At 34.5% G+C, this 14,376-nt stretch overlaps 14 non-coding genes across 14 annotated transcripts; all 14 read left to right on the plus strand.

The window, feature by feature from the left end:
* The first annotated feature begins 298 nt into the window (after positions 1-298).
* On the plus strand, positions 299-380 carry TRNAS-GCU (transfer RNA serine (anticodon GCU)). The gene has a single exon. It is a non-coding gene; the product is annotated as a tRNA-Ser (tRNA).
* Positions 381-1,147: 767 nt separating this feature from the next.
* Positions 1,148-1,229, plus strand: TRNAS-GCU (transfer RNA serine (anticodon GCU)). Its single transcript has one exon. It is a non-coding gene; the product is annotated as a tRNA-Ser (tRNA).
* A 747-nt stretch (positions 1,230-1,976) lies between these two features.
* On the plus strand, positions 1,977-2,058 carry TRNAS-GCU (transfer RNA serine (anticodon GCU)). Its single transcript has one exon. It is a non-coding gene; the product is annotated as a tRNA-Ser (tRNA).
* Positions 2,059-2,826: 768 nt separating this feature from the next.
* TRNAC-GCA (transfer RNA cysteine (anticodon GCA)) lies at positions 2,827-2,908 on the plus strand. Its single transcript has one exon. It is a non-coding gene; the product is annotated as a tRNA-Cys (tRNA).
* A 767-nt stretch (positions 2,909-3,675) lies between these two features.
* On the plus strand, positions 3,676-3,757 carry TRNAS-GCU (transfer RNA serine (anticodon GCU)). The gene has a single exon. It is a non-coding gene; the product is annotated as a tRNA-Ser (tRNA).
* A 1,574-nt stretch (positions 3,758-5,331) lies between these two features.
* On the plus strand, positions 5,332-5,413 carry TRNAS-GCU (transfer RNA serine (anticodon GCU)). The gene has a single exon. It is a non-coding gene; the product is annotated as a tRNA-Ser (tRNA).
* A 760-nt stretch (positions 5,414-6,173) lies between these two features.
* TRNAS-GCU (transfer RNA serine (anticodon GCU)) lies at positions 6,174-6,255 on the plus strand. Its single transcript has one exon. It is a non-coding gene; the product is annotated as a tRNA-Ser (tRNA).
* A 752-nt stretch (positions 6,256-7,007) lies between these two features.
* Positions 7,008-7,089, plus strand: TRNAS-GCU (transfer RNA serine (anticodon GCU)). Its single transcript has one exon. It is a non-coding gene; the product is annotated as a tRNA-Ser (tRNA).
* A 1,615-nt stretch (positions 7,090-8,704) lies between these two features.
* On the plus strand, positions 8,705-8,786 carry TRNAS-GCU (transfer RNA serine (anticodon GCU)). The gene has a single exon. It is a non-coding gene; the product is annotated as a tRNA-Ser (tRNA).
* Positions 8,787-9,552: 766 nt separating this feature from the next.
* On the plus strand, positions 9,553-9,634 carry TRNAS-GCU (transfer RNA serine (anticodon GCU)). The gene has a single exon. It is a non-coding gene; the product is annotated as a tRNA-Ser (tRNA).
* A 752-nt stretch (positions 9,635-10,386) lies between these two features.
* TRNAS-GCU (transfer RNA serine (anticodon GCU)) lies at positions 10,387-10,468 on the plus strand. Its single transcript has one exon. It is a non-coding gene; the product is annotated as a tRNA-Ser (tRNA).
* Positions 10,469-12,084: 1,616 nt separating this feature from the next.
* On the plus strand, positions 12,085-12,166 carry TRNAS-GCU (transfer RNA serine (anticodon GCU)). The gene has a single exon. It is a non-coding gene; the product is annotated as a tRNA-Ser (tRNA).
* Positions 12,167-12,933: 767 nt separating this feature from the next.
* Positions 12,934-13,015, plus strand: TRNAS-ACU (transfer RNA serine (anticodon ACU)). The gene has a single exon. It is a non-coding gene; the product is annotated as a tRNA-Ser (tRNA).
* Positions 13,016-13,763: 748 nt separating this feature from the next.
* TRNAS-GCU (transfer RNA serine (anticodon GCU)) lies at positions 13,764-13,845 on the plus strand. Its single transcript has one exon. It is a non-coding gene; the product is annotated as a tRNA-Ser (tRNA).
* The last annotated feature ends 531 nt before the right edge of the window (positions 13,846-14,376 follow it).

Consider the following 14,376-nt stretch of genomic DNA (forward strand, 5'->3'; position numbering starts at 1 on the left):
CATTAAAGACAAGCATAGAACACATTTAGTGAAAATTAATACATTACTTTTACAGAGAAGGTCATGTTATTGGCCAGAAGTATTAAAAATCATTTTTGTTTGTGAAGTGGATGATGGTGGATTTGTTCACAAGTATCGGTTAAAATTAAATAAATGTTCCTAAAGCCAAGGATGGTTGAAAGTCGACTTACTATCAAGCTGGTGATTGTGAAAATGACACAATCTACAAGAACATAAAGAATTGACTTTGAAGTATAACAAGTGGTGTTGGAAATTTTGCCAGACCGCATACCAGTGAGACGAGGTGTCCGAGTGGTTAAGGCGATGAACTGCTAATCCATTGTGCTCTGCACGCATGGGTTCAAATCCCATCCTTGTCGTCACAATGCTCTTTAGGTAGAAGAGGCATTTTTACAAATACTGCTTCATAAACCAGCAAGTGAAGCTGACACAAAAATGGCCAAAATAAACAAGTCAAATCAAGAAGTCTACTTTAAGATGGTAAACATGAGCAAGTGTCTTGATATTTGAACATGCAATGTCAATACTACTATCTAGAATTTATTTTGCAAATGCTTTATTCCCCATGATGGTGGATTAGCTCACAAGTATAGGTTAAAATTATTTATGTTTAGATAATTAAAGTCTATGACATTTCTTGGGCTTTGTTAAACTGATATGGGATGCAATTAAAAAATTTTTACAGCAGAGCCCTTAATATAGGTTAAACCTTATTCCTGCATAATTTTCTTGTTTACATTACAGTGACAGCAAACTCTAAATGGTGATGTTTGTAATATTTGCAGCGATTTGAAATTACTGTAACTCATGTAACATAGTCTGTCACTTCATTAAAGACAAGCATAGAACACATTTAGTGAAAATTAATACATTACTTTTACAGAGAAGGTCATGTTATTGGCCAGAAGTATTAAAAATCATTTTTGTTTGTGAAGTGGATGATGGTGGATTTGTTCACAAGTATCGGTTAAAATTAAATAAATGTTCCTAAAGCCAAGGATGGTTGAAAGTCGACTTACTATCAAGCTGGCGATTGTGAAAATGACACAATCTACAAGAACATAAAGAATTGACTTTGAAGTATAACAAGTGGTGTTGGAAATTTTGCCAGACTGCATACCAGTGAGACGAGGTGGCCGAGTGGTTAAGGCGATGGACTGCTAATCCATTGTGCTCTGCACGCATGGGTTCAAATCCCATCCTCGTCGTCACAATGCTTTTTAGGTAGAAGAGGCATTTTTACAAATACTGCTACTGACACACAAATGGCCAAAATAAACAAGTCAAATCAAGAAGTCTACTTTAAGATGGTAAACATGAGCAAGTGTCTTGATATTTGAACATGCATTGTCAATACTACTATCTTGAATTTGTTTGGCAAATGCTTTGTTTCCCCATGATGGTGGATTAACTCACAAGTATAGGTTAAAATAATTTATGTTAGATAATTAAAGTCTATGACATTTCTTGGGCTTTATTAAACTGATATGGGGTGCAGTTAAAATTTTTTACAGCAGAGCCCTTAATATAGGTTAAACCTTATTCCTGCATAATTTTCTTGTTTACATTACAGTGACAGCAAACTCTAAATGGTGATGTTTGTAATATTTGCAGAGATTTGAAATTACTGTAACTCATGTAACATAGTCTGTCACTTCATTAAAGACAAGCATAGAACACATTTAGTGAAAATTAATACATTACTTTTACAGAGAAGGTCATGTTATTGGCCAGAAGTATTAAAAATCATTTTTGTTTGTGAAGTGGATGATGGTGGATTTGTTCACAAGTATCGGTTAAAATTAAATAAATGTTCCTAAAGCCAAGGATGGTTGAAAGTCGACTTACTATCAAGCTGGTGATTGTGAAAATGACACAATCTACAAGAACATAAAGAATTGACTTTGAAGTATAACAAGTGGTGTTGGAAATTTTGCCAGACTGCATACCAGTGAGACGAGGTGGCCGAGTGGTTAAGGCGATGGACTGCTAATCCATTGTGCTCTGCACGCATGGGTTCAAATCCCATCTTTGTCGTCACAATGCTCTTTAGGTAGAAGAGGCATTTTTACAAATACTGCTTCATAAACCAGCAAGTGAAGCTGACACAAAAATGGCCAAAATAAACAAGTCAAATCAAGAAGTCTACTTTAAGATGGTAAACATGAGCAAGTGTCTTGATATTTGAACATGCATTGTCAATACTAATATCTTGAATTTGTTTGGCAAATGCTTTATTTCCCCATGATGGTGGATTAACTCACAAGTGTAGGTTAAAATAATTTATGTTTAGATAATTAAAGTCTATGACATTTCTTGGGCTTTATTAAACTGATATGGGGTGCAGTTAAAAAAAATTTACAGCAGAGCCCTTAATATAGGTTAAACCTTATTCCTGCATAATTTTCTTGTTTACATTACAGTGACAGCAAACTCTAAATGGTGATGTTTGTAATATTTGCAGAGATTTGAAATTACTGTAACTCATGTAACATAGTCTGTCACTTCCTTAAAGACAAGCATAGAACACATTTAGTGAAAATTAATACATTATTTTTACAGAGAAGGTCATGTTATTGGCCAGAAGTATTAAAAATCATTTTTGTTTGTGAGGTGGATGATGGTGGATTTGTTCACAAGTATCGGTTAAAATTAAATAAATGTTCCTAAAGCCAAGGATGGTTGAAAGTCGACTTACTATCTAGCTCGTGATTGTGAAAATGACACAATCTACAAGAACATAAAGAATTGACTTTGAAGTATAACAAGTGGTGTTGGAAATTTTGCTAGACTGCATACCAGTGAGACGAGGTGGCCGAGTGGTTAAGGCGATGGACTGCAAATCCATTGTGCTCTGCACGCATGGGTTCAAATCCCATACTTGTCATCACAATGCTATTTAGGTAGAAGAGGCATTTTTACAAATACTGCTTCATAAACCAGCAAGTGAAGCTGACACAAAAATGGCCAAAATAAACAAGTCAAATCAAGAAGTCTACTTTAGGATGGTAAACATGAGCAAGTGTCTTGATATTTGAACATGCATCGTCAATACTACTATCTTGAATTTGTTTGGCAAATGCTTTATTTCCCCATGATGGTGGATTAACTCACAAGTATAGGTTAAAATAATTTATGTTTAGATAATTAAAGTCTATGACATTTCTTGGGCTTTATTAAACTGATATGGGGTGCAGTTAAATTTTTTTACAGCAGAGCCCTTAATATAGGTTAAACCTTATTCCTGCATAATTTTCTTGTTTACATTACAGTGACAGCAAACTCTAAATGGTGATGTTTGTAATATTTGCTGAGATTTGAAATTACTGTAACTCATGTAACATAGTCTGTCACCTCATTAAAGACAAGCATAGAACACATTTAGTGAAAATTAATACATTACTTTTACAGAGAAGGTCATGTTATTGGCCAGAAGTATTAAAAATCATTTTTGTTTGTGAGGTGGATGATGGTGAATTTGTTCACAAGTTTCGGTTAAAATTAAATAAATGTTCCTAAAGCCAAGGATGGTTGAAAGTCGACTTGCTTTCAAGCTCGTGATTGTGAAAATGACACAATCTACAAGAACATAAAGAATTGACTTTGAAGTATAACAAGTGGTGTTGGAAAGTTTGCCAGATTGCATACCAGTGAGACGAGGTGGCCGAGTGGTTAAGGCGATGGACTGCTAATCCATTGTGCTCTGCACGCATTGGTTCAAATCCTATCCTCGTCGTCACAATGCTCTTTCGGTAGAAGAGGCATTTTTACAAATACTGCATCATAAACCAGCTAGTGAAGCTTACACAAAAATGGCCAAAATAAACAAGTCAAATCAAGAAGTCTACTTTAAGATGGTAAACATGAGCAAGTGTCTTGATATTTGAACATGCATTGTCAATACTACAATATTGAATTTGTTTGGCAAATGCTTTATTTCCCCGCGATGGTGGATTAACTCACAAGTATAGGTTAAAATAATTTATGTTTAGATAATTAAAGTCTATGACATTTCTTGGGCTTTATTAAACTGATATGGGGTGCAGTTAAATTTTTTTACAGCAGAGCCCTTAATATAGGTTAAACCTTATTCCTGCATAATTTTCTTGTTTACATTACAGTGACAGCAAACTCTAAATGGTGATGTTTGTAATATTTGCAGAGATTTGAAATTACTGTAACTCATGTAACATAGTCTGTCACTTCATTAAAGACAAGCATAGAACACATTTAGTGAAAATTAATACATTACTTTTACAGAGAAGGTCATTTTATTGGCCAGAAGTATTAAAAATCATTTTTGTTTGTGAGGTGGGTGATGGTGGATTTGTTCACAAGTTTCAGTTAAAATTAAATAAATGTTCCTAAAGCCAAGGATGGTTGAAAGTCGACTTGCTATCAAGCTCGTGATTGTGAAAATGACACAATCTACAAGAACATAAAGAATTGACTTTGAAGGATAACAAGTGGTGTTGGAAAGTTTGCCAGATTGCATACCAGTGAGACGAGGTGGCCGAGTGGTTAAGGCGATGGACTGCTAATCAGTTGTGCTCAACCTCGTCGTCACAATGCTTTTTAGGTAGAAGAGGCATTTTTACAAATACTGCTACTGACACACAAATGGCCAAAATAAACAAGTCAAATCAAGAAGTCTACTTTAAGATGGTAAACATGAGCAAGTGTCTTGATATTTGAACATGCAATGTCAATACTACTATCTAGAATTTATTTTGCAAATGCTTTATTCCCCATGATGGTGGATTAGCTCACAAGTATAGGTTAAAATTATTTATGTTTAGATAATTAAAGTCTATGACATTTCTTGGGCTTTGTTAAACTGATATGGGATGCAATTAATTTTTTTTTACAGCAGAGCCCTTAATATAGGTTAAACCTTATTCCTGCATAATTTTCTTGTTTACATTACAGTGACAGCAAACTCTAAATGGTGATGTTTGTAATATTTGCTGAGATTTGAAATTACTGTAACTCATGTAACATAGTCTGTCACCTCATTAAAGACAAGCATAGAACACATTTAGTGAAAATTAATACATTACTTTTACAGAGAAGGTCATGTTATTGGCCAGAAGAATTAAAAATCATTTTTGTTTGTGAAGTGGATGATGGTGGATTTGTTCACAAGTATCGGTTAAAATTAAATAAATGTTCCTAAAGCCAAGGATGGTTGAAAGTCGACTTACTATCAAGCTGGTGATTGGGAAATGACACAATCTACAAGAACATAAAGAATTGACTTTGAAGTATAACAAGTGGTGTTGGAAATTTTGCCAGACTGCATACCAGTGAGACGAGGTGGCCGAGTGGTTAAGGTGATGGACTGCTAATCCATTGTGTTCTGCACGCATGGATTCAAATCCCATCCTTGTTGTCACAATGCTCTTTAGGTAGAAGAGGCATTTTTACAAATACTGCTTCATAAACCAGCAAGTGAAGCTGACACAAAAATGGCCAAAATAAACAAGTCAAATCAAGAAGTCTACTTTAAGATGGCAAACATGAGCAAGTGTCTTGATATTTGAACATGCATTGTCAATACTACTATCTTGAATTTGTTTGGCAAATGCTTTATTTCCCCATGATGGTGGATTAACTCACAAGTATAGGTTAAAATAATTTATGTTTAGATAATTAAAGTCTATGACATTTCTTGGGCTTTAATAAACTGATATGGGGTGCATATTTTTACAGCAGAGCCCTTAATATAGGTTAAACCTTATTCCTGCATAATTTTCTTGTTTACATTACAGTGACAGCAAACTCTAAATGGTGATGTTTGTAATATTTGCAGAGATTTGAAATTACTGTAACTCATGTAACATAGTCTGTCACTTCCTTAAAGACAAGCATAGAACACATTTAGTGAAAATTAATACATTACCTTTACAGAGAAGGTCATGTTATTGGCCAGAAGTATTAAAAATCATTTTTGTTTGTGAGGTGGATGATGGTGGATTTGTTCACAAGTATCGGTTAAAATTAAATAAATGTTCCTAAAGCCAAGGATGGTTGAAAGTCGACTTACTATCTAGCTCGTGATTGTGAAAATGACACAATCTACAAGAACATAAAGAATTGACTTTGAGTATAACAAGTGGTGTTGGAAATTTTGCCAGACAGCATACCAGTGAGACGAGGTGGCCGAGTGGTTAGGGTGATGGACTGCTAATCCATTGTGTTCTGCACGCATGGATTCAAATCCCATCCTTGTCGTCACAATGCTCTTTAGGTAGAAGAGGCATTTTTACAAATACTGCATCATAAACCAGCAAGTGAAGCTGACACAAAAATGGCCAAAATCAAGAAGTCTACTTTAAGATGGTAAACATGAGCAAGTGTCTTGATATTTGAACATGCATTGTCAATACTACTATCTTGAACTTGTTTGGCAAATGCTTTATTTCCCCATGATGGTGGATTAACTCACAAGTATAGGTTAAAATAATTTATGTTAGATAATTAAAGTCTATGACATTTCTTGGGCTTTATTAAACTGATATTGAGTGCAGTTAAAATTTTTTACAGCAGAGCCCTTAATATAGGTTAAACCTTATTCCTGCATAATTTTCTTGTTTACATTACAGTGACAGCAAACTCTAAATGGTGATGTTTGTAATATTTGCTGAGATTTGAAATTACTGTAACTCATGTAACATAGTCTGTCACCTCATTAAAGACAAGCATAGAACACATTTAGTGAAAATTAATACATTACTTTTACAGAGAAGGTCATGTTATTGGCCAGAAGAATTAAAAATCATTTTTGTTTGTGAAGTGGATGATGGTGGATTTGTTCACAAGTATCGGTTAAAATTAAATAAATGTTCCTAAAGCCAAGGATGGTTGAAAGTCGACTTACTATCAAGCTGGTGATTGGGAAATGACACAATCTACAAGAACATAAAGAATTGACTTTGAAGTATAACAAGTGGTGTTGGAAATTTTGCCAGACTGCATACCAGTGAGACGAGGTGGCCGAGTGGTTAAGGCGATGGACTGCTAATCCATTGTACTCTGCACGCATGGGTTCAAATCCCATCCTTGTTGTCACAATGCTCTTTAGGTAGAAGAGGCATTTTTACAAATACTGCTTCATAAACCAGCAAGTGAAGCTGACACAAAAATGGCCAAAATAAACAAGTCAAATCAAGAAGTCTACTTTAAGATGGTAAACATGAGCAAGTGTCTTGATATTTGAACATGCATTGTCAATACTAATAGCTTGAATTTGTTTGGCAAATGCTTTATTTCCTCATGATGGTGGATTAACTCACAGTGTAGGTTAAAATAATTTATGTTTAGATAATTAAAGTCTATGCCATTTCTTGGGCTTTATTAAACTGATATTGGGTGCAGTTAAATTTTTTTACAGCAGAGCCCTTAATATAGGTTAAACCTTATTCCTGCATAATTTTCTTGTTTACATTACAGTGACAGCAAACTCTAAATGGTGATGTTTGTAATATTTGCAGAGATTTGAAATTACTGTAACTCATGTAACATAGTCTGTAACCTCATTAAACACAAGCATAGAACACATTTAGTGAAACTTAATACATTACTTTTACAGAGAAGGTCATGTTATTGGCCAGAAGTATTAAAAATCATTTTTGTTTGTGAGGTGGATGATGGTGAATTTGTTCACAAGTTTCGGTTAAAATTAAATAAATGTTCCTAAAGCCAAGGATGGTTGAAAGTCGACTTGCTATCAAGCTGGCGATTGAGAAAATGACACAATCTACAAGAACATAAAGAATTGACTTTGAAGTATAACTAGTGGTGTTGGAATGTTTGCCAGATTGCATACCAGTGAGACGAGGTGGCCGAGTGGTTAAGGAGATGGACTGCTAATCCATTGTGCTCTGCCCGCAATGGTTCAAATCCCATCCTTGTTGTCACAATGCTCTTTAGGTAGAAGATGCATTTTTACAAATACTGCTTCATAAACCAGCAAGTGAAGCTGACACAAAAATGGCCAAAATAAACAAGTCAAATCAAGAAGTCTACTTTAAGATGGTAAACATGAGCAAGTGTCTTGATATTTGAACATGCATTGTCAATACTACTATCTTGAATTTGTTTGGCAAATGCTTTAATTCCCCATGATGGTGGATTAACTCACAAGTATAGGTTAAAATAATTTATGTTTAGATAATAAAAAGTCTTTGACATTTCTTGGGCTTTAATAAACTGATATGGGGTGCAGTTACATTTTTTTACAGCAGAGCCCTTAATATAGGTTAAACCTTATTCCTGCATAATTTTCTTGTTTACATTACAGTGACAGCAAACTCTAAATGGTGATGTTTGTAATATTTGCTGAGATTTGAAATTACTGTAACTCATGTAACATAGTCTGTCACCTCATTAAAGACAAGCATAGAACACATTTAGTGAAAATTAATACATTACTTTTACAGAGAAGGTCATGTTATTGGCCAGAAGAATTAAAAATCATTTTTGTTTGTGAAGTGGATGATGGTGGATTTGTTCACAAGTATCGGTTAAAATTAAATAAATGTTCCTAAAGCCAAGGATGGTTGAAAGTCGACTTACTATCAAGCTGGTGATTGGGAAATGACACAATCTACAAGAACATAAAGAATTGACTTTGAAGTATAACAAGTGGTGTTGGAAATTTTGCCAGACTGCATACCAGTGAGACGAGGTGGCCGAGTGGTTAAGGTGATGGACTGCTAATCCATTGTGTTCTGCACGCATGGATTCAAATCCCATCCTTGTTGTCACAATGCTCTTTAGGTAGAAGAGGCATTTTTACAAATACTGCTTCATAAACCAGCAAGTGAAGCTGACACAAAAATGGCCAAAATAAACAAGTCAAATCAAGAAGTCTACTTTAAGATGGCAAACATGAGCAAGTGTCTTGATATTTGAACATGCATTGTCAATACTACTATCTTGAATTTGTTTGGCAAATGCTTTATTTCCCCATGATGGTGGATTAACTCACAAGTATAGGTTAAAATAATTTATGTTTAGATAATTAAAGTCTATGACATTTCTTGGGCTTTAATAAACTGATATGGGGTGCAGTTAAAATTTTTTACAGCAGAGCCCTTAATATAGGTTAAACCTTATTCCTGCATAATTTTCTTGTTTACATTACAGTGACAGCAAACTCTAAATGGTGATGTTTGTAATATTTGCAGAGATTTGAAATTACTGTAACTCATGTAACATAGTCTGTCACTTCCTTAAAGACAAGCATAGAACACATTTAGTGAAAATTAATACATTACCTTTACAGAGAAGGTCATGTTATTGGCCAGAAGTATTAAAAATCATTTTTGTTTGTGAGGTGGATGATGGTGGATTTGTTCACAAGTATCGGTTAAAATTAAATAAATGTTCCTAAAGCCAAGGATGGTTGAAAGTCGACTTACTATCTAGCTCGTGATTGTGAAAATGACACAATCTACAAGAACATAAAGAATTGACTTTGAGTATAACAAGTGGTGTTGGAAATTTTGCCAGACAGCATACCAGTGAGACGAGGTGGCCGAGTGGTTAGGGTGATGGACTGCTAATCCATTGTGTTCTGCACGCATGGATTCAAATCCCATCCTTGTCGTCACAATGCTCTTTAGGTAGAAGAGGCATTTTTACAAATACTGCATCATAAACCAGCAAGTGAAGCTGACACAAAAATGGCCAAAATCAAGAAGTCTACTTTAAGATGGTAAACATGAGCAAGTGTCTTGATATTTGAACATGCATTGTCAATACTACTATCTTGAACTTGTTTGGCAAATGCTTTATTTCCCCATGATGGTGGATTAACTCACAAGTATAGGTTAAAATAATTTATGTTAGATAATTAAAGTCTATGACATTTCTTGGGCTTTATTAAACTGATATTGAGTGCAGTTAAAAAATTTTACAGCAGAGCCCTTAATATAGGTTAAACCTTATTCCTGCATAATTTTCTTGTTTACATTACAGTGACAGCAAACTCTAAATGGTGATGTTTGTAATATTTGCTGAGATTTGAAATTACTGTAACTCATGTAACATAGTCTGTCACCTCATTAAAGACAAGCATAGAACACATTTAGTGAAAATTAATACATTACTTTTACAGAGAAGGTCATGTTATTGGCCAGAAGAATTAAAAATCATTTTTGTTTGTGAAGTGGATGATGGTGGATTTGTTCACAAGTATCGGTTAAAATTAAATAAATGTTCCTAAAGCCAAGGATGGTTGAAAGTCGACTTACTATCAAGCTGGTGATTGGGAAATGACACAATCTACAAGAACATAAAGAATTGACTTTGAAGTATAACAAGTGGTGTTGGAAATTTTGCCAGACTGCATACCAGTGAGACGAGGTGGCCGAGTGGTTAAGGCGATGGACTGCTAATCCATTGTACTCTGCACGCATGGGTTCAAATCCCATCCTTGTTGTCACAATGCTCTTTAGGTAGAAGAGGCATTTTTACAAATACTGCTTCATAAACCAGCAAGTGAAGCTGACACAAAAATGGCCAAAATAAACAAGTCAAATCAAGAAGTCTACTTTAAGATGGTAAACATGAGCAAGTGTCTTGATATTTGAACATGCATTGTCAATACTAATAGCTTGAATTTGTTTGGCAAATGCTTTATTTCCTCATGATGGTGGATTAACTCACAGTGTAGGTTAAAATAATTTATGTTTAGATAATTAAAGTCTATGCCATTTCTTGGGCTTTATTAAACTGATATTGGGTGCAGTTAAATTTTTTTACAGCAGAGCCCTTAATATAGGTTAAACCTTATTCCTGCATAATTTTCTTGTTTACATTACAGTGACAGCAAACTCTAAATGGTGATGTTTGTAATATTTGCAGAGATTTGAAATTACTGTAACTCATGTAACATAGTCTGTAACCTCATTAAACACAAGCATAGAACACATTTAGTGAAACTTAATACATTACTTTTACAGAGAAGGTCATGTTATTGGCCAGAAGTATTAAAAATCATTTTTGTTTGTGAGGTGGATGATGGTGAATTTGTTCACAAGTTTCGGTTAAAATTAAATAAATGTTCCTAAAGCCAAGGATGGTTGAAAGTCGACTTGCTATCAAGCTGGCGATTGAGAAAATGACACAATCTACAAGAACATAAAGAATTGACTTTGAAGTATAACTAGTGGTGTTGGAATGTTTGCCAGATTGCATACCAGTGAGACGAGGTGGCCGAGTGGTTAAGGAGATGGACTGCTAATCCATTGTGCTCTGCCCGCAATGGTTCAAATCCCATCCTTGTTGTCACAATGCTCTTTAGGTAGAAGATGCATTTTTACAAATACTGCTTCATAAACCAGCAAGTGAAGCTGACACAAAAATGGCCAAAATAAACAAGTCAAATCAAGAAGTCTACTTTAAGATGGTAAACATGAGCAAGTGTCTTGATATTTGAACATGCATTGTCAATACTACTATCTTGAATTTGTTTGGCAAATGCTTTATTTCCCCATGATGGTGGATTAACTCACAAGTATAGGTTAAAATAATTTATGTTTAGATAATAAAAAGTCTTTGACATTTCTTGGGCTTTAATAAACTGATATGGGGTGCAGTTACATTTTTTTACAGCAGAGCCCTTAATATAGGTTAAACCTTATTCCTGCATAATTTTCTTGTTTACATTACAGTGACAGCAAACTCTAAATGGTGATGTTTGTAATATTTGCAGAGATTTGAAATTACTGTAACTCATGTAACATAGTCTGTCACTTCCTTAAAGACAAGCATAGAACACATTTAGTGAAAATTAATACATTACTTTTACAGAGAAGGTCATGTTATTGGCCAGAAGTATTAAAAATCATTTTTGTTTGTGAGGTGGATGATGGTGGATTTGTTCACAAGTATCGGTTAAAATTAAATAAATGTTCCTAAAGCCAAGGATGGTTGAAAGTCGACTTACTATCTAGCTCGTGATTGTGAAAATGACACAATCTACAAGAACATAAAGAATTGACTTTGAAGTATAACAAGTGGTGTTGGAAATTTTGCCAGACCGCATACCAGTGAGACGAGGTGGCCGAGTGGTTAAGGTGATGGACTGCTAATCCATTGTGTTCTGCACGCATGGATTCAAATCCCATCCTTGTTGTCACAATGCTCTTTAGGTAGAAGAGGCATTTTTACAAATACTGCTTCATAAACCAGCAAGTGAAGCTGACACAAAAATGGCCAAAATAAACAAGTCAAATCAAGAAGTCTACTTTAAGATGGTAAACATGAGCAAGTGTCTTGATATTTGAACATGCATTGTCAATACTACTATCTTGAATTTGTTTGGCAAATGCTTTATTTCCCCATGATGGTAGAATAACTCACAAGTATAGGTTAAAATAATTTATGTTTAGATAATTAAAGTCTATGACATTTCTTGGGCTTTATTAAACTGATATGGGGTGCAGTTAAATTTTTTTACAGCAGAGCCCTTAATATAGGTTAAACCTTATTCCTGCATAATTTTCTTGTTTACATTACAGTGACAGCAAACTCTAAATGGTGATGTTTGTAATATTTGCAGAGATTTGAAATTACTGTAACTCATGTAACATAGTCTGTCACTTCCTTAAAGACAAGCATAGAACACATTTAGTGAAAATTAATACATTACTTTTACAGAGAAGGTCATGTTATTGGCCAGAAGTATTAAAAATCATTTTTGTTTGTGAAGTGGATGATGGTGGATTTGTTCACAAGTATCGGTTAAAATTAAATAAATGTTCCTAAAGCCAAGGATGGTTGAAAGTCGACTTACTATCAAGCTGGCAATTGTGAAAATGACACAATCTACAAGAACATAAAGAATTGACTTTGAAGTATAACTAGTGGTGTTGGAATGTTTACCAGATTGCATACCAGTGAGACGAGGTGGCCGAGTGGTTAAGGCGAAGGACTACTAATCCATTGTGCTCTGCACGCATGGGTTCAAATCCCATCCTCGTCGTCACAATGCTTTTTAGGTAGAAGAGGCATTTTTACAAATACTGCTACTGACACACAAATGGCCAAAACAAACAAGTCAAATCAAGAAGTCTACTTTAAGATGGTAAACATGAGCAAGTGTCTTGATATTTGAACATGCAATGTCAATACTACTATCTAGAATTTATTTTGCAAATGCTTTATCCCCCATGATGGTGGATTAGCTCACAAGTATAGGTTAAAATGATTTATGTTTAGATAATTTAAAGTCTATGACATTTCTTGGGCTTTGTTAAACTGATATGGGATGCAGTTAAAACATTTTTACAGCAGAGCCCTTAATATAGGTTAAACCTTATTCCTGCATAATTTTCTTGTTTACATTACAGTGACAGCAAACTCTAAATGGTGATGTTTGTAATATTTGCAGAGATTTGAAATTACTGTAACTCATGTAACATAGTCTGTCACTTCAATAAAGACAAGCATAGAACACATTTAGTGAAAATTAATACATTACTTTACAGAGAAGGTCATGTTATTGGCCAGAAGTTTTAAAAATCATTTTTGTTTGTGAAGTGGATGATGGTGGATTTGTTCACAAGTATCGGTTAAAATTAAATAAATGTTCCTAAAGCCAAGGATGGTTGAAAGTCGACTTACTATCAAGCTGGTGATTGTGAAAATGACACAATCTACAAGAACATAAAGAATTGACTTTGAAGTATAACAAGTGGTGTTGGAAATTTTGCCAGACTGCATACCAGTGAGACGAGGTGGCCGAGTGGATAAGGCGATGGACTGCTAATCCATTGTGCTCTGCACGCATGGGTTCAAATCCCATCTTTGTCGTCACAATGCTCTTTAGGTAGAAGAGGCATTTTTACAAATACTGCTTCATAAACCAGCAAGTGAAGCTGACACAAAAATGGCCAAAATAAACAAGTCAAATCAAGAAGTCTACTTTAAGATGGTAAACATGAGCAAGTGTCTTGATATTTGAACATGCATTGTCAATACTAATATCTTGAATTTGTTTGGCAAATGCTTTATTTCCCCATGATGGTGGATTAATTTACAAGTGTAGGTTAAAATAATTTATGTTTAGATAATTAAAGTCTATGACATTTCTTGGGCTTTGTTAAACTGATATGGGGTGCAGTTAAAAAATTTTACAGCAGAGAAAAGCCCTTAATATAGGTTAAACCTTATTCCTGCATAATTTTCTTGTTTACATTACAGTGACAGCAAACTCTAAATGGTGATGTTTGTAATATTTGCAGAGATTTTAAATTACTGTAACTCATGTAACATAGTCTGTCACTTCCTTAAAGACAAGCATAGAACACATTTAGTGAAAATTAATACATTATTTTTACAGAG

Source organism: Pseudophryne corroboree, chromosome 11 (genome assembly GCF_028390025.1).
Source record: "Pseudophryne corroboree isolate aPseCor3 chromosome 11, aPseCor3.hap2, whole genome shotgun sequence".
In the NCBI taxonomy this organism is placed as follows: domain Eukaryota; kingdom Metazoa; phylum Chordata; class Amphibia; order Anura; family Myobatrachidae; genus Pseudophryne; species Pseudophryne corroboree.